An 18,410-nucleotide genomic window follows, 5' to 3' on the forward strand; every position below is an offset into this window, starting at 1 on the left:
GAATTATAGCACTTTGAAAATTCGGAAAAAAGTCAATTTTTGACCCCGTTTTTGAGCCCAAAAATGGGCCCTACAAATGCAAGATCTCAGCTAATATGAGAGCTACGACCTTGTGGATGATCTCGTTAGATTCAGAAGGACGAAACTAAGACAAACCCGTTGGAATTTTCCCGATAGCTCCCACAGAAGTTGAGATATCGGCCTTCAAAGTTTAGGTTTTATCATTTTTCGGGTATACCCCCCCGTATCGAATTTTTCACCAAAAATTGATTTTTTTCGTATTTAAACTAACTATACCAGCGGCTTTTTCCCATCACCCACAACACGAAAACACCGGGTTATAATGAGTTTCGAGAAAAACTAAGGGAATTACAGCACTTTGAAAATGCGAAAAATCGATTTTCTTTAAACCCGAAAATAGCTATAGAAACCCCTATCAGTGGCTTATTCCCATCACCTACATCACGAAAACACCGGGTTATAACGGAATTCGACCGAAACAAGTGGAATTATAGCACTTTGAAAATTCGGAAAAAAGTCAATTTTTGACCCCGTTTTTGAGCCCAAAAATGGGCCCTAAAAATGCGAGATCTCAGCTAATATAAGACCTACGAACTTGCGGATGGTCTCGTTGGATTCAGAAGGACGAAACTAAGACAAAACCGTTGGAATTTTCCAGATAGTGCCTATAGAAGCCGAGATATCGACCTCCAAAGTTTGGGATTTTTCATTTTTCGGGTATACCCCCCCGTATCGAATTTTTCACGAAAAATTGATTTTTTTCGTATTTGAACTAACTATACCAGCGGCTTTTTCCCATCACCTACAACACGAAAACACCGGGTTATAATGAGTTTCGAGAAAAACTAAGGGAATTATAGCACTTTGAAAATGCGAAAAATCGATTTTCTTTAAACCCGAAAATAGCTATAGAAACCCCTATCAGTGGCTTATTCCCATCACCTACATCACGAAAAGACCGGGTTATAACGGAATTCGACCGAAACAAGTGGAATTATAGCACTTTGAAAATTCGGAAAAAAGTCAATTTTTGATCCCGTTTTTGAGCCCAAAAATGGGCACTAAAAATGCAAGATCTCAGCTAATATGAGAGCTACGACCTTGCGGATGGTCTCGTTGGATTCAGAAGGACGAAACTAAGACAAAACCGTTGGAATTTTCCAGATAGTGCCTATAGAAGCCGAGATATCGACCTCCAAAGTTTGGGATTTTTCATTTTTCGGGTATACCCCCCCGTATCGAATTTTTCACGAAAAATTGATTTTTTTCGTATTTGAACTAACTATACCAGCGGCTTTTTCCCATCACCTACAACACGAAAACACCGGGTTATAATGAGTTTCGACAAAAACTAAGGGAATTATAGCACTTTGAAAATGCGAAAAATCGATTTTCTTTAAACCCGAAAATAGCTATAGAAACCCCTATCAGTGGCTTATTCCCATCACCTACATCACGAAAACACCGGGTTATAACGGAATTCGACCGAAACAAGTGGAATTATAGCACTTTGAAAATTCGGAAAAAAGTCAATTTTTGACCCCGTTTTTGAGCCCAAAAATGGGCCCTACAAATGCAAGATCTCAGCTAATATGAGAGCTACGACCTTGTGGATGATCTCGTTAGATTCAGAAGGACGAAACTAAGACAAACCCGTTGGAATTTTCCCGATAGCTCCCACAGAAGTTGAGATATCGGCCTTCAAAGTTTAGGTTTTATCATTTTTCGGGTATACCCCCCCGTATCGAATTTTTCACCAAAAATTGATTTTTTTCGTATTTAAACTAACTATACCAGCGGCTTTTTCCCATCACCCACAACACGAAAACACCGGGTTATAATGAGTTTCGAGAAAAACTAAGGGAATTACAGCACTTTGAAAATGCGAAAAATCGATTTTCTTTAAACCCGAAAATAGCTATAGAAACCCCTATCAGTGGCTTATTCCCATCACCTACATCACGAAAACACCGGGTTATAACGGAATTCGACCGAAACAAGTGGAATTATAGCACTTTGAAAATTCGGAAAAAAGTCAATTTTTGACCCCGTTTTTGAGCCCAAAAATGGGCCCTAAAAATGCGAGATCTCAGCTAATATAAGACCTACGAACTTGCGGATGGTCTCGTTGGATTCAGAAGGACGAAACTAAGACAAAACCGTTGGAATTTTCCAGATAGTGCCTATAGAAGCCGAGATATCGACCTCCAAAGTTTGGGATTTTTCATTTTTCGGGTATACCCCCCCGTATCGAATTTTTCACGAAAAATTGATTTTTTTCGTATTTGAACTAACTATACCAGCGGCTTTTTCCCATCACCTACAACACGAAAACACCGGGTTATAATGAGTTTCGAGAAAAACTAAGGGAATTATAGCACTTTGAAAATGCGAAAAATCGATTTTCTTTAAACCCGAAAATAGCTATAGAAACCCCTATCAGTGGCTTATTCCCATCACCTACATCACGAAAAGACCGGGTTATAACGGAATTCGACCGAAACAAGTGGAATTATAGCACTTTGAAAATTCGGAAAAAAGTCAATTTTTGATCCCGTTTTTGAGCCCAAAAATGGGCACTAAAAATGCAAGATCTCAGCTAATATGAGAGCTACGACCTTGCGGATGGTCTCGTTGGATTCAGAAGGACGAAACTAAGACAAAACCGTTGGAATTTTCCAGATAGTGCCTATAGAAGCCGAGATATCGACCTCCAAAGTTTGGGATTTTTCATTTTTCGGGTATACCCCCCCGTATCGAATTTTTCACGAAAAATTGATTTTTTTCGTATTTGAACTAACTATACCAGCGGCTTTTTCCCATCACCTACAACACGAAAACACCGGGTTATAATGAGTTTCGACAAAAACTAAGGGAATTATAGCACTTTGAAAATGCGAAAAATCGATTTTCTTTAAACCCGAAAATAGCTATAGAAACCCCTATCAGTGGCTTATTCCCATCACCTACATCACGAAAACACCGGGTTATAACGGAATTCGACCGAAACAAGTGGAATTATAGCACTTTGAAAATTCGGAAAAAAGTCAATTTTTGACCCCGTTTTTGAGCCCAAAAATGGGCCCTAAAAATGCGAGATCTCAGCTAATATGAGACCTACGAACTTGTGGATGGTCTCGTTGGATTCAGAAGGACGAAACTAAGACAAAACCGTTGGAATTTTCCAGATAGTGCCTATAGAAGCCGAGATATCGACCTCCAAAGTTTGGGATTTTTCATTTTTCGGGTATACCCCCCCGTATCGAATTTTTCACGAAAAATTGATTTTTTTCGTATTTGAACTAACTATACCAGCGGCTTTTTCCCATCACCTACAACACGAAAACACCGGGTTACAATGAGTTTCGAGAAAAACTAAGGGAATTATAGCACTTTGAAAATGCGAAAAATCGATTTTCTTTAAACCCGAAAATAGCTATAGGAACCCCTATCAGTGGCTTATTCCCATCACCTACATCACGAAAACACCGGGTTATAACGGAATTCGACCGAAACAAGTGGAATTATAGCACTTTGAAAATTCGGAAAAAAGTCAATTTTTGACCCCGTTTTTGAGCCCAAAAATGGGCCCTAAAAATGCGAGATCTCAGCTAATATGAGACCTACGAACTTGTGGATGGTCTCGTTGGATTCAGAAGGACGAAACTAAGACAAAACCGTTGGAATTTTCCAGATAGTGCCTATAGAAGCCGAGATATCGACCTCCAAAGTTTGGGATTTTTCATTTTTCGGGTATACCCCCCCGTATCGAATTTTTCACGAAAAATTGATTTTTTTCGTATTTGAACTAACTATACCAGCGGCTTTTTCCCATCACCTACATCACGAAAACACCGGGTTATAACGGAATTTGACCGAAACAAGTGGAATTATAGCACTTTGAAAATTCGGAAAAAAGTCAATTTTTGACCCCGTTTTTGAGCCCAAAAATGGGCTCTAAAAATGCAAGATCTCAGCTAATATGAGAGCTACGACCTTGCGGTTGGCCTCGTTGGATTCAGAAGGGCGAAACTAAGACAAAACCGTTGGAATTTTCCAGATAGTGCCTATAGAAGCCGAGATATCGACCTCCAAAGTTTGGGATTTTTCATTTTTCGGGTATACCCCCCCGTATCGAATTTTTCACGAAAAATTGATTTTTTTCGTATTTGAACTAACTATACCAGCGGCTTTTTCCCATCACCTACAACACGAAAACACCGGGTTATAATGAGTTTCGACAAAAACTAAGGGAATTATAGCACTTTGAAAATGCGAAAAATCGATTTTCTTTAAACCCGAAAATAGCTATAGAAACCCCTATCAGTGGCTTATTCCCATCACCTACATCACGAAAACACCGGGTTATAACGGAATTCGACCGAAACAAGTGGAATTATAGCACTTTGAAAATTCGGAAATTGGTCACTTTCTGACCTCGTTTTTGAGCCTAAAAATGGGCCCTAAAAATGCGAGATCTCAGCTAATATGAGACCTACGAACTTGTGAATGGTCTCGTTGGATTCAGAAGGACGAAATTAAGACAAAACCGTTGGAATTTTCCAGATAGTGCCTATAGAAGCCGAGATATCGACCTCCAAAGTTTGGGATTTTTCATTTTTTGGGTATACCCCCCCGTATCGAATTTTTCACGAAAAATTGATTTTTTTCGTATTTGAACTAACTATACCAGCGGCTTTTTCCCATCACCTACAACACGAAAACACCGGGTTATAATGAGTTTCGACAAAAACTAAGGGAATTATAGCACTTTGAAAATGCGAAAAATCGATTTTCTTTAAACCCGAAAATAGCTATAGAAACCCCTATCAGTGGCTTATTCCCATCACCTACATCACGAAAACACCGGGTTATAACGTAATTCGACCGAAACAAGTGGAATTATAGCACTTTGAAAATTCGGAAAAAAGTCAATTTTTGATCCCGTTTTTGAGCCCAAAAATGGGCACTAAAAATGCAAGATCTCAGCTAATATGAGAGCTACGACCTTGCGGATGGTCTCGTTGGATTCAGAAGGACGAAACTAAGACAAAACCGTTGGAATTTTCCAGATAGTGCCTATAGAAGCCGAGATATCGACCTCCAAAGTTTGGGATTTTTCATTTTTCGGGTATACCCCCCCGTATCGAATTTTTCACGAAAAATTGATTTTTTTCGTATTTGAACTAACTATACCAGCGGCTTTTTCCCATCACCTACAACACGAAAACACCGGGTTATAATGAGTTTCGACAAAAACTAAGGGAATTATAGCACTTTGAAAATGCGAAAAATCGATTTTCTTTAAACCCGAAAATAGCTATAGAAACCCCTATCAGTGGCTTATTCCCATCACCTACATCACGAAAACACCGGGTTATAACGGAATTCGACCGAAACAAGTGGAATTATAGCACTTTGAAAATTCGGAAATTGGTCACTTTCTGACCTCGTTTTTGAGCCTAAAAATGGGCCCTAAAAATGCGAGATCTCAGCTAATATGAGACCTACGAACTTGTGAATGGTCTCGTTGGATTCAGAAGGACGAAATTAAGACAAAACCGTTGGAATTTTCCAGATAGTGCCTATAGAAGCCGAGATATCGACCTCCAAAGTTTGGGATTTTTCATTTTTTGGGTATACCCCCCCGTATCGAATTTTTCACGAAAAATTGATTTTTTTCGTATTTGAACTAACTATACCAGCGGCTTTTTCCCATCACCTACAACACGAAAACACCGGGTTATAATGAGTTTCGACAAAAACTAAGGGAATTATAGCACTTTGAAAATGCGAAAAATCGATTTTCTTTAAACCCGAAAATAGCTATAGAAACCCCTATCAGTGGCTTATTCCCATCACCTACATCACGAAAACACCGGGTTATAACGTAATTCGACCGAAACAAGTGGAATTATAGCACTTTGAAAATTCGGAAAAAAGTCAATTTTTGATCCCGTTTTTGAGCCCAAAAATGGGCACTAAAAATGCAAGATCTCAGCTAATATGAGAGCTACGACCTTGCGGATGGTCTCGTTGGATTCAGAAGGACGAAACTAAGACAAAACCGTTGGAATTTTCCAGATAGTGCCTATAGAAGCCGAGATATCGACCTCCAAAGTTTGGGATTTTTCATTTTTCGGGTATACCCCCCCGTATCGAATTTTTCACGAAAAATTGATTTTTTTCGTATTTGAACTAACTATACCAGCGGCTTTTTCCCATCACCTACAACACGAAAACACCGGGTTATAATGAGTTTCGACAAAAACTAAGGGAATTATAGCACTTTGAAAATGCGAAAAATCGATTTTCTTTAAACCCGAAAATAGCTATAGAAACCCCTATCAGTGGCTTATTCCCATCACCTACATCACGAAAACACCGGGTTATAACGGAATTCGACCGAAACAAGTGGAATTATAGCACTTTGAAAATTCGGAAAAAAAGTCAATTTTTGACCCCGTTTTTGAGCCCAAAAATGGGCCCTAAAAATGCGAGATCTCAGCTAATATGAGACCTACGAACTTGTGGATGGTCTCGTTGGATTCAGAAGGACGAAACTAAGACAAAACCGTTGGAATTTTCCAGATAGTGCCTATAGAAGCCGAGATATCGACCTCCAAAGTTTGGGATTTTTCATTTTTCGGGTATACCCCCCCGTATCGAATTTTTCACGAAAAATTGATTTTTTTCGTATTTGAACTAACTATACCAGCGGCTTTTTCCCATCACCTACAACACGAAAACACCGGGTTACAATGAGTTTCGAGAAAAACTAAGGGAATTATAGCACTTTGAAAATGCGAAAAATCGATTTTCTTTAAACCCGAAAATAGCTATAGGAACCCCTATCAGTGGCTTATTCCCATCACCTACATCACGAAAACACCGGGTTATAACGGAATTCGACCGAAACAAGTGGAATTATAGCACTTTGAAAATTCGGAAAAAAGTCAATTTTTGACCCCGTTTTTGAGCCCAAAAATGGGCCCTAAAAATGCGAGATCTCAGCTAATATGAGACCTACGAACTTGTGGATGGTCTCGTTGGATTCAGAAGGACGAAACTAAGACAAAACCGTTGGAATTTTCCAGATAGTGCCTATAGAAGCCGAGATATCGACCTCCAAAGTTTGGGATTTTTCATTTTTCGGGTATACCCCCCCGTATCGAATTTTTCACGAAAAATTGATTTTTTTCGTATTTGAACTAACTATACCAGCGGCTTTTTCCCATCACCTACATCACGAAAACACCGGGTTATAACGGAATTTGACCGAAACAAGTGGAATTATAGCACTTTGAAAATTCGGAAAAAAGTCAATTTTTGACCCCGTTTTTGAGCCCAAAAATGGGCTCTAAAAATGCAAGATCTCAGCTAATATGAGAGCTACGACCTTGCGGTTGGCCTCGTTGGATTCAGAAGGGCGAAACTAAGACAAAACCGTTGGAATTTTCCAGATAGTGCCTATAGAAGCCGAGATATCGACCTCCAAAGTTTGGGATTTTTCATTTTTCGGGTATACCCCCCCGTATCGAATTTTTCACGAAAAATTGATTTTTTTCGTATTTGAACTAACTATACCAGCGGCTTTTTCCCATCACCTACAACACGAAAACACCGGGTTATAATGAGTTTCGAGAAAAACTAAGGGAATTAGAGCACTTTGAAAATGCGAAAAATCGATTTTCTTTAAACCCGAAAATAGCTATAGAAACCCCTATCAGTGGCTTATTCCCATCACCTACATCACGAAAACACCGGGTTATAACGGAATTCGACCGAAACAAGTGGAATTATAGCACTTTGAAAATTCGGAAATTGGTCACTTTCTGACCTCGTTTTTGAGCCTAAAAATGGGCCCTAAAAATGCGAGATCTCAGCTAATATGAGACCTACGAACTTGTGAATGGTCTCGTTGGATTCAGAAGGACGAAATTAAGACAAAACCGTTGGAATTTTCCAGATAGTGCCTATAGAAGCCGAGATATCGACCTCCAAAGTTTGGGATTTTTCATTTTTTGGGTATACCCCCCCGTATCGAATTTTTCACGAAAAATTGATTTTTTTCGTATTTGAACTAACTATACCAGCGGCTTTTTCCCATCACCTACAACACGAAAACACCGGGTTATAATGAGTTTCGACAAAAACTAAGGGAATTATAGCACTTTGAAAATGCGAAAAATCGATTTTCTTTAAACCCGAAAATAGCTATAGAAACCCCTATCAGTGGCTTATTCCCATCACCTACATCACGAAAACACCGGGTTATAACGTAATTCGACCGAAACAAGTGGAATTATAGCACTTTGAAAATTCGGAAAAAAGTCAATTTTTGATCCCGTTTTTGAGCCCAAAAATGGGCACTAAAAATGCAAGATCTCAGCTAATATGAGAGCTACGACCTTGCGGATGGTCTCGTTGGATTCAGAAGGACGAAACTAAGACAAAACCGTTGGAATTTTCCAGATAGTGCCTATAGAAGCCGAGATATCGACCTCCAAAGTTTGGGATTTTTCATTTTTCGGGTATACCCCCCCGTATCGAATTTTTCACGAAAAATTGATTTTTTTCGTATTTGAACTAACTATACCAGCGGCTTTTTCCCATCACCTACAACACGAAAACACCGGGTTATAATGAGTTTCGACAAAAACTAAGGGAATTATAGCACTTTGAAAATGCGAAAAATCGATTTTCTTTAAACCCGAAAATAGCTATAGAAACCCCTATCAGTGGCTTATTCCCATCACCTACATCACGAAAACACCGGGTTATAACGTAATTCGACCGAAACAAGTGGAATTATAGCACTTTGAAAATTCGGAAAAAAGTCAATTTTTGATCCCGTTTTTGAGCCCAAAAATGGGCACTAAAAATGCAAGATCTCAGCTAATATGAGAGCTACGACCTTGCGGATGGTCTCGTTGGATTCAGAAGGACGAAACTAAGACAAAACCGTTGGAATTTTCCAGATAGTGCCTATAGAAGCCGAGATATCGACCTCCAAAGTTTGGGATTTTTCATTTTTCGGGTATACCCCCCCGTATCGAATTTTTCACGAAAAATTGATTTTTTTCGTATTTGAACTAACTATACCAGCGGCTTTTTCCCATCACCTACAACACGAAAACACCGGGTTATAATGAGTTTCGACAAAAACTAAGGGAATTATAGCACTTTGAAAATGCGAAAAATCGATTTTCTTTAAACCCGAAAATAGCTATAGAAACCCCTATCAGTGGCTTATTCCCATCACCTACATCACGAAAACACCGGGTTATAACGGAATTCGACCGAAACAAGTGGAATTATAGCACTTTGAAAATTCGGAAAAAAGTCAATTTTTGACCCCGTTTTTGAGCCCAAAAATGGGCCCTAAAAATGCGAGATCTCAGCTAATATGAGACCTACGAACTTGTGGATGGTCTCGTTGGATTCAGAAGGACGAAACTAAGACAAAACCGTTGGAATTTTCTAGATAGTGCCTATAGAAGCCGAGATATCGACCTCCAAAGTTTGGGATTTTTCATTTTTCGGGTATACCCCCCCGTATCGAATTTTTCACGAAAAATTGATTTTTTTCGTATTTGAACTAACTATACCAGCGGCTTTTTCCCATCACCTACAACACGAAAACACCGGGTTACAATGAGTTTCGAGAAAAACTAAGGGAATTATAGCACTTTGAAAATGCGAAAAATCGATTTTCTTTAAACCCGAAAATAGCTATAGGAACCCCTATCAGTGGCTTATTCCCATCACCTACATCACGAAAACACCGGGTTATAACGGAATTCGACCGAAACAAGTGGAATTATAGCACTTTGAAAATTCGGAAAAAAGTCAATTTTTGACCCCGTTTTTGAGCCCAAAAATGGGCCCTAAAAATGCGAGATCTCAGCTAATATGAGACCTACGAACTTGTGGATGGTCTCGTTGGATTCAGAAGGACGAAACTAAGACAAAACCGTTGGAATTTTCCAGATAGTGCCTATAGAAGCCGAGATATCGACCTCCAAAGTTTGGGATTTTTCATTTTTCGGGTATACCCCCCCGTATCGAATTTTTCACGAAAAATTGATTTTTTTCGTATTTGAACTAACTATACCAGCGGCTTTTTCCCATCACCTACATCACGAAAACACCGGGTTATAACGGAATTTGACCGAAACAAGTGGAATTATAGCACTTTGAAAATTCGGAAAAAAGTCAATTTTTGACCCCGTTTTTGAGCCCAAAAATGGGCTCTAAAAATGCAAGATCTCAGCTAATATGAGAGCTACGACCTTGCGGTTGGCCTCGTTGGATTCAGAAGGGCGAAACTAAGACAAAACCGTTGGAATTTTCCAGATAGTGCCTATAGAAGCCGAGATATCGACCTCCAAAGTTTGGGATTTTTCATTTTTCGGGTATACCCCCCCGTATCGAATTTTTCACGAAAAATTGATTTTTTTCGTATTTGAACTAACTATACCAGCGGCTTTTTCCCATCACCTACAACACGAAAACACCGGGTTATAATGAGTTTCGAGAAAAACTAAGGGAATTAGAGCACTTTGAAAATGCGAAAAATCGATTTTCTTTAAACCCGAAAATAGCTATAGAAACCCCTATCAGTGGCTTATTCCCATCACCTACATCACGAAAACACCGGGTTATAACGGAATTCGACCGAAACAAGTGGAATTATAGCACTTTGAAAATTCGGAAATTGGTCACTTTCTGACCTCGTTTTTGAGCCTAAAAATGGGCCCTAAAAATGCGAGATCTCAGCTAATATGAGACCTACGAACTTGTGAATGGTCTCGTTGGATTCAGAAGGACGAAATTAAGACAAAACCGTTGGAATTTTCCAGATAGTGCCTATAGAAGCCGAGATATCGACCTCCAAAGTTTGGGATTTTTCATTTTTTGGGTATACCCCCCCGTATCGAATTTTTCACGAAAAATTGATTTTTTTCGTATTTGAACTAACTATACCAGCGGCTTTTTCCCATCACCTACAACACGAAAACACCGGGTTATAATGAGTTTCGACAAAAACTAAGGGAATTATAGCACTTTGAAAATGCGAAAAATCGATTTTCTTTAAACCCGAAAATAGCTATAGAAACCCCTATCAGTGGCTTATTCCCATCACCTACATCACGAAAACACCGGGTTATAACGTAATTCGACCGAAACAAGTGGAATTATAGCACTTTGAAAATTCGGAAAAAAGTCAATTTTTGATCCCGTTTTTGAGCCCAAAAATGGGCACTAAAAATGCAAGATCTCAGCTAATATGAGAGCTACGACCTTGCGGATGGTCTCGTTGGATTCAGAAGGACGAAACTAAGACAAAACCGTTGGAATTTTCCAGATAGTGCCTATAGAAGCCGAGATATCGACCTCCAAAGTTTGGGATTTTTCATTTTTCGGGTATACCCCCCCGTATCGAATTTTTCACGAAAAATTGATTTTTTTCGTATTTGAACTAACTATACCAGCGGCTTTTTCCCATCACCTACAACACGAAAACACCGGGTTATAATGAGTTTCGACAAAAACTAAGGGAATTATAGCACTTTGAAAATGCGAAAAATCGATTTTCTTTAAACCCGAAAATAGCTATAGAAACCCCTATCAGTGGCTTATTCCCATCACCTACATCACGAAAACACCGGGTTATAACGTAATTCGACCGAAACAAGTGGAATTATAGCACTTTGAAAATTCGGAAAAAAGTCAATTTTTGATCCCGTTTTTGAGCCCAAAAATGGGCACTAAAAATGCAAGATCTCAGCTAATATGAGAGCTACGACCTTGCGGATGGTCTCGTTGGATTCAGAAGGACGAAACTAAGACAAAACCGTTGGAATTTTCCAGATAGTGCCTATAGAAGCCGAGATATCGACCTCCAAAGTTTGGGATTTTTCATTTTTCGGGTATACCCCCCCGTATCGAATTTTTCACGAAAAATTGATTTTTTTCGTATTTGAACTAACTATACCAGCGGCTTTTTCCCATCACCTACAACACGAAAACACCGGGTTATAATGAGTTTCGACAAAAACTAAGGGAATTATAGCACTTTGAAAATGCGAAAAATCGATTTTCTTTAAACCCGAAAATAGCTATAGAAACCCCTATCAGTGGCTTATTCCCATCACCTACATCACGAAAACACCGGGTTATAACGGAATTCGACCGAAACAAGTGGAATTATAGCACTTTGAAAATTCGGAAAAAAGTCAATTTTTGACCCCGTTTTTGAGCCCAAAAATGGGCCCTAAAAATGCGAGATCTCAGCTAATATGAGACCTACGAACTTGTGGATGGTCTCGTTGGATTCAGAAGGACGAAACTAAGACAAAACCGTTGGAATTTTCTAGATAGTGCCTATAGAAGCCGAGATATCGACCTCCAAAGTTTGGGATTTTTCATTTTTCGGGTATACCCCCCCGTATCGAATTTTTCACGAAAAATTGATTTTTTTCGTATTTGAACTAACTATACCAGCGGCTTTTTCCCATCACCTACAACACGAAAACACCGGGTTACAATGAGTTTCGAGAAAAACTAAGGGAATTATAGCACTTTGAAAATGCGAAAAATCGATTTTCTTTAAACCCGAAAATAGCTATAGGAACCCCTATCAGTGGCTTATTCCCATCACCTACATCACGAAAACACCGGGTTATAACGGAATTCGACCGAAACAAGTGGAATTATAGCACTTTGAAAATTCGGAAAAAAGTCAATTTTTGACCCCGTTTTTGAGCCCAAAAATGGGCCCTAAAAATGCGAGATCTCAGCTAATATGAGACCTACGAACTTGTGGATGGTCTCGTTGGATTCAGAAGGACGAAACTAAGACAAAACCGTTGGAATTTTCCAGATAGTGCCTATAGAAGCCGAGATATCGACCTCCAAAGTTTGGGATTTTTCATTTTTCGGGTATACCCCCCCGTATCGAATTTTTCACGAAAAATTGATTTTTTTCGTATTTGAACTAACTATACCAGCGGCTTTTTCCCATCACCTACATCACGAAAACACCGGGTTATAACGGAATTTGACCGAAACAAGTGGAATTATAGCACTTTGAAAATTCGGAAAAAAGTCAATTTTTGACCCCGTTTTTGAGCCCAAAAATGGGCTCTAAAAATGCAAGATCTCAGCTAATATGAGAGCTACGACCTTGCGGTTGGCCTCGTTGGATTCAGAAGGGCGAAACTAAGACAAAACCGTTGGAATTTTCCAGATAGTGCCTATAGAAGCCGAGATATCGACCTCCAAAGTTTGGGATTTTTCATTTTTCGGGTATACCCCCCCGTATCGAATTTTTCACGAAAAATTGATTTTTTTCGTATTTGAACTAACTATACCAGCGGCTTTTTCCCATCACCTACAACACGAAAACACCGGGTTATAATGAGTTTCGAGAAAAACTAAGGGAATTAGAGCACTTTGAAAATGCGAAAAATCGATTTTCTTTAAACCCGAAAATAGCTATAGAAACCCCTATCAGTGGCTTATTCCCATCACCTACATCACGAAAACACCGGGTTATAACGGAATTCGACCGAAACAAGTGGAATTATAGCACTTTGAAAATTCGGAAAAAAGTCAATTTTTGACCCCGTTTTTGAGCCCAAAAATGGGCCCTAAAAATGCGAGATCTCAGCTAATATGAGGCCTACGAACTTGTGGATGGTCTCGTTGGATTCAGAAGGACGAAACTAAGACAAAACCGTTGGAATTTTCCAGATAGTGCCTATAGAAGCCGAGATATCGACCTCCAAAGTTTGGGATTTTTCATTTTTCGGGTATACCCCCCCGTATCGAATTTTTCACGAAAAATTGATTTTTTTCGTATTTGAACTAACTATACCAGCGGCTTTTTCCCATCACCTACAACACGAAAACACCGGGTTATAATGAGTTTCGAGAAAAACTAAGGGAATTATAGCACTTTGAAAATGCGAAAAATCGATTTTCTTTAAACCCGAAAATAGCTATAGAAACCCCTATCAGTGGCTTATTCCCATCACCTACATCACGAAAACACCGGGTTATAACGGAATTCGACCGAAACAAGTGGAATTATAGCACTTTGAAAATTCGGAAAAAAGTCAATTTTTGACCCCGTTTTACTCTCACGAGATGTGTACTAAAAATGCGAGATCTCAGCTAATATGAGACCTATGTACTTGTGGATGGTCTCGTTGGATTCAGAAGGACGAAACTAAGACAAAACCGTTGGAATTTTCCAGATAGTGCCTATAGAAGCCGAGATATCGACCTCCAAAGTTTGGGATTTTTCATTTTTCGGGTATACCCCCCCGTATCGAATTTTTCACGAAAAATTGATTTTTTTCGTATTTGAACTAACTATACCAGCGGCTTTTTCCCATCACCTACAACACGAAAACACCGGGTTATAATGAGTTTCGAGAAAAACTAAGGGAATTATAGCACTTTGAAAATGCGAAAAATCGATTTTCTTTAAACCCGAAAATAGCTATAGAAATCCCTATCAGTGGCTTATTCCCATCACCTACATCACGAAAACACCGGGTTATAACGGAATTCGACCGAAACAAGTGGAATTATAGCACTTTGAAAATTCGGAAATTGGTCACTTTCTGACCTCGTTTTTGAGCCCAAAAATGGGCCCTAAAAATGCGAGATCTCAGCTAATATGAGACCTACGAACTTGTAGATGGTCTCGTTGGATTCAAAAGGACGAAACTAAGACAAAACCGTTGAAATTTTCCAGATAGTGCCTATAGAAGCCGAGATATCGACCTCCAAAGTTTGGGATTTTTCATTTTTCGGGTATACCCCCCCGTATCGAATTTTTCACGAAAAATTGATTTTTTTCGTATTTGAACTAACTATACCAGCGGCTTTTTCCCATCACCTACAACACGAAAACACCGGGTTATAATGAGTTTCGACAAAAACTAAGGGAATTATAGCACTTTGAAAATGCGAAAAATCGATTTTCTTTAAACCCGAAAATAGCTATAGAAACCCCTATCAGTGGCTTATTCCCATCACCTACATCACGAAAACACCGGGTTATAACGGAATTCGACCGAAACAAGTGGAATTATAGCACTTTGAAAATTCGGAAATTGGTCACTTTCTGACCTCGTTTTTGAGCCTAAAAATGGGCCCTAAAAATGCGAGATCTCAGCTAATATGAGACCTACGAACTTGTGAATGGTCTCGTTGGATTCAAAAGGACGAAACTAAGACAAAACCGTTGAAATTTTCCAGATAGTGCCTATAGAAGCCGAGATATCGACCTCCAAAGTTTGGGATTTTTCATTTTTCGGGTATACCCCCCCGTATCGAATTTTTCACGAAAAATTGATTTTTTTCGTATTTGAACTAACTATACCAGCGGCTTTTTCCCATCACCTACAACACGAAAACACCGGGTTATAATGAGTTTCGACAAAAACTAAGGGAATTATAGCACTTTGAAAATGCGAAAAATCGATTTTCTTTAAACCCGAAAATAGCTATAGAAACCCCTATCAGTGGCTTATTCCCATCACCTACATCACGAAAACACCGGGTTATAACGGAATTCGACCGAAACAAGTGGAATTATAGCACTTTGAAAATTCGGAAATTGGTCACTTTCTGACCTCGTTTTTGAGCCTAAAAATGGGCCCTAAAAATGCGAGATCTCAGCTAATATGAGACCTACGAACTTGTGAATGGTCTCGTTGGATTCAGAAGGACGAAATTAAGACAAAACCGTTGGAATTTTCCAGATAGTGCCTATAGAAGCCGAGATATCGACCTCCAAAGTTTGGGATTTTTCATTTTTCGGGTATACCCCCCCGTATCGAATTTTTCACGAAAAATTGATTTTTTTCGTATTTGAACTAACTATACCAGCGGCTTTTTCCCATCACCTACAACACGAAAACACCGGGTTATAATGAGTTTCGAGAAAAACTAAGGGAATTATAGCACTTTCAAAATGCGAAAAATCGATTTTCTTTAAACCCGAAAATAGCTATAGAAACCCCTATCAGTGGCTTATACCCATCACCTACATCACGAAAACACCGGGTTATAACGGAATTCGACCGAAACAAGTGGAATTATAGCACTTTGAAAATTCGGAAAAAAGTCAATTTTTGACCCCGTTTTTGAGCCCAAAAATGGGCCCTAAAAATGCGAGATCTCAGCTAATATGAGACCTACGAACTTGTGGATGGTCTCGTTGGATTCAGAAGGACGAAACTAAGACAAAACCGTTGGAATTTTCCAGATAGTGCCTATAGAAGCCGAGATATCGACCTCCAAAGTTTGGGATTTTTCATTTTTCGGGTATACCCCCCCGTATCGAATTTTTCATGAAAAATTGATTTTTTTCGTATTTGACCTAACTATATCAGCGGCTTTTTCCCATCACCTACAACACGAAAACACCGGGTTATAATGAGTTTCGAGAAAAACTAAGGGAATTATAGCACTTTGAAAATGCGAAAAATCGATTTTCTTTAAACCCGAAAATAGCTATAGAAACCCCTATCAGTGGCTTATTCCCATCACCTACATCACGAAAACACCGGGTTATAACGGAATTCGACCGAAACAAGTGGAATTATAGCACTTTGAAAATTCGGAAAAAAGTCAATTTTTGACCCCGTTTTTGAGCCCAAAAATGGGCCCTAAAAATGCGAGATCTCAGCTAATATGAGACCTATGTACTTGTGGATGGTCTCGTTGGATTCAGAAGGACGAAACTAAGACAAAACCGTTGGAATTTTCCAGATAGTGCCTATAGAAGCCGAGATATCGACCTCCAAAGTTTGGGATTTTTCATTTTTCGGGTATACCCCCCCGTATCGAATTTTTCACGAAAAATTGATTTTTTTCGTATTTGAACTAACTATACCAGCGGCTTTTTCCCATCACCTACAACACGAAAACACCGGGTTATAATGAGTTTCGAGAAAAACTAAGGGAATTATAGCACTTTGAAAATGCGAAAAATCGATTTTCTTTAAACCCGAAAATAGCTATAGAAATCCCTATCAGTGGCTTATTCCCATCACCTACATCACGAAAACACCGGGTTATAACGGAATTCGACCGAAACAAGTGGAATTATAGCACTTTGAAAATTCGGAAATTGGTCACTTTCTGACCTCGTTTTTGAGCCCAAAAATGGGCCCTAAAAATGCGAGATCTCAGCTAATATGAGACCTACGAACTTGTAGATGGTCTCGTTGGATTCAAAAGGACGAAACTAAGACAAAACCGTTGAAATTTTCCAGATAGTGCCTATAGAAGCCGAGATATCGACCTCCAAAGTTTGGGATTTTTCATTTTTCGGGTATACCCCCCCGTATCGAATTTTTCACGAAAAATTGATTTTTTTCGTATTTGAACTAACTATACCAGCGGCTTTTTCCCATCACCTACAACACGAAAACACCGGGTTATAATGAGTTTCGACAAAAACTAAGGGAATTATAGCACTTTGAAAATGCGAAAAATCGATTTTCTTTAAACCCGAAAATAGCTATAGAAACCCCTATCAGTGGCTTATTCCCATCACCTACATCACGAAAACACCGGGTTATAACGGAATTCGACCGAAACAAGTGGAATTATAGCACTTTGAAAATTCGGAAATTGGTCACTTTCTGACCTCGTTTTTGAGCCTAAAAATGGGCCCTAAAAATGCGAGATCTCAGCTAATATGAGACCTACGAACTTGTGAATGGTCTCGTTGGATTCAGAAGGACGAAATTAAGACAAAACCGTTGGAATTTTCCAGATAGTGCCTATAGAAGCCGAGATATCGACCTCCAAAGTTTGGGATTTTTCATTTTTCGGGTATACCCCCCCGTATCGAATTTTTCACGAAAAATTGATTTTTTTCGTATTTGAACTAACTATACCAGCGGCTTTTTCCCATCACCTACAACACGAAAACATCGGGTTATAATGAGTTTCGAGAAAAACTAAGGGAATTATAGCACTTTGAAAATGCGAAAAATCGATTTTCTTTAAACCCGAAAATAGCTATAGAAATCCCTATCAGTGGCTTATTCCCATCACCTACATCACGAAAACACCGGGTTATAACGGAATTCGACCGAAACAAGTGGAATTATAGCACTTTGAAAATTCGGAAATTGGTCACTTTCTGACCTCGTTTTTGAGCCCAAAAATGGGCCCTAAAAATGCGAGATCTCAGCTAATATGAGACCTACGAACTTGTAGATGGTCTCGTTGGATTCAAAAGGACGAAACTAAGACAAAACCGTTGGAATTTTCCAGATAGTGCCTATAGAAGCCGAGATATCGACCTCCAAAGTTTGGGATTTTTCATTTTTCGACTCTCACGAGATGTG

The 18,410-nt window shown here is 39.1% G+C and overlaps 1 long non-coding RNA gene across 7 annotated transcripts; it reads right to left on the bottom strand.

Annotated features, from left to right (window-relative positions):
* Nucleotides 1-636: 636 nt before the first annotated feature.
* On the bottom strand, nucleotides 637-13,653 carry LOC126747412 (uncharacterized). 7 transcript variants are annotated; one of them, XR_007664193.1, is made up of 3 exons: nucleotides 13,561-13,653; nucleotides 1,976-2,481; nucleotides 637-963 (listed from the first exon to the last, which is right to left on the bottom strand). It is a non-coding gene; the product is annotated as an uncharacterized LOC126747412 (long non-coding RNA). The 7 variants fall into 7 exon arrangements; XR_007664191.1 differs by lacking the exon at nucleotides 13,561-13,653 and adding an exon at nucleotides 12,183-12,382; XR_007664188.1 differs by lacking the exon at nucleotides 13,561-13,653 and adding an exon at nucleotides 10,665-11,160.
* Between the last annotated feature and the right edge of the window lie 4,757 nt (nucleotides 13,654-18,410).

The sequence above is a fragment of the Anthonomus grandis genome, chromosome 19 (genome assembly GCF_022605725.1).
Source record: "Anthonomus grandis grandis chromosome 19, icAntGran1.3, whole genome shotgun sequence".
Taxonomy (NCBI): domain Eukaryota; kingdom Metazoa; phylum Arthropoda; class Insecta; order Coleoptera; family Curculionidae; genus Anthonomus; species Anthonomus grandis.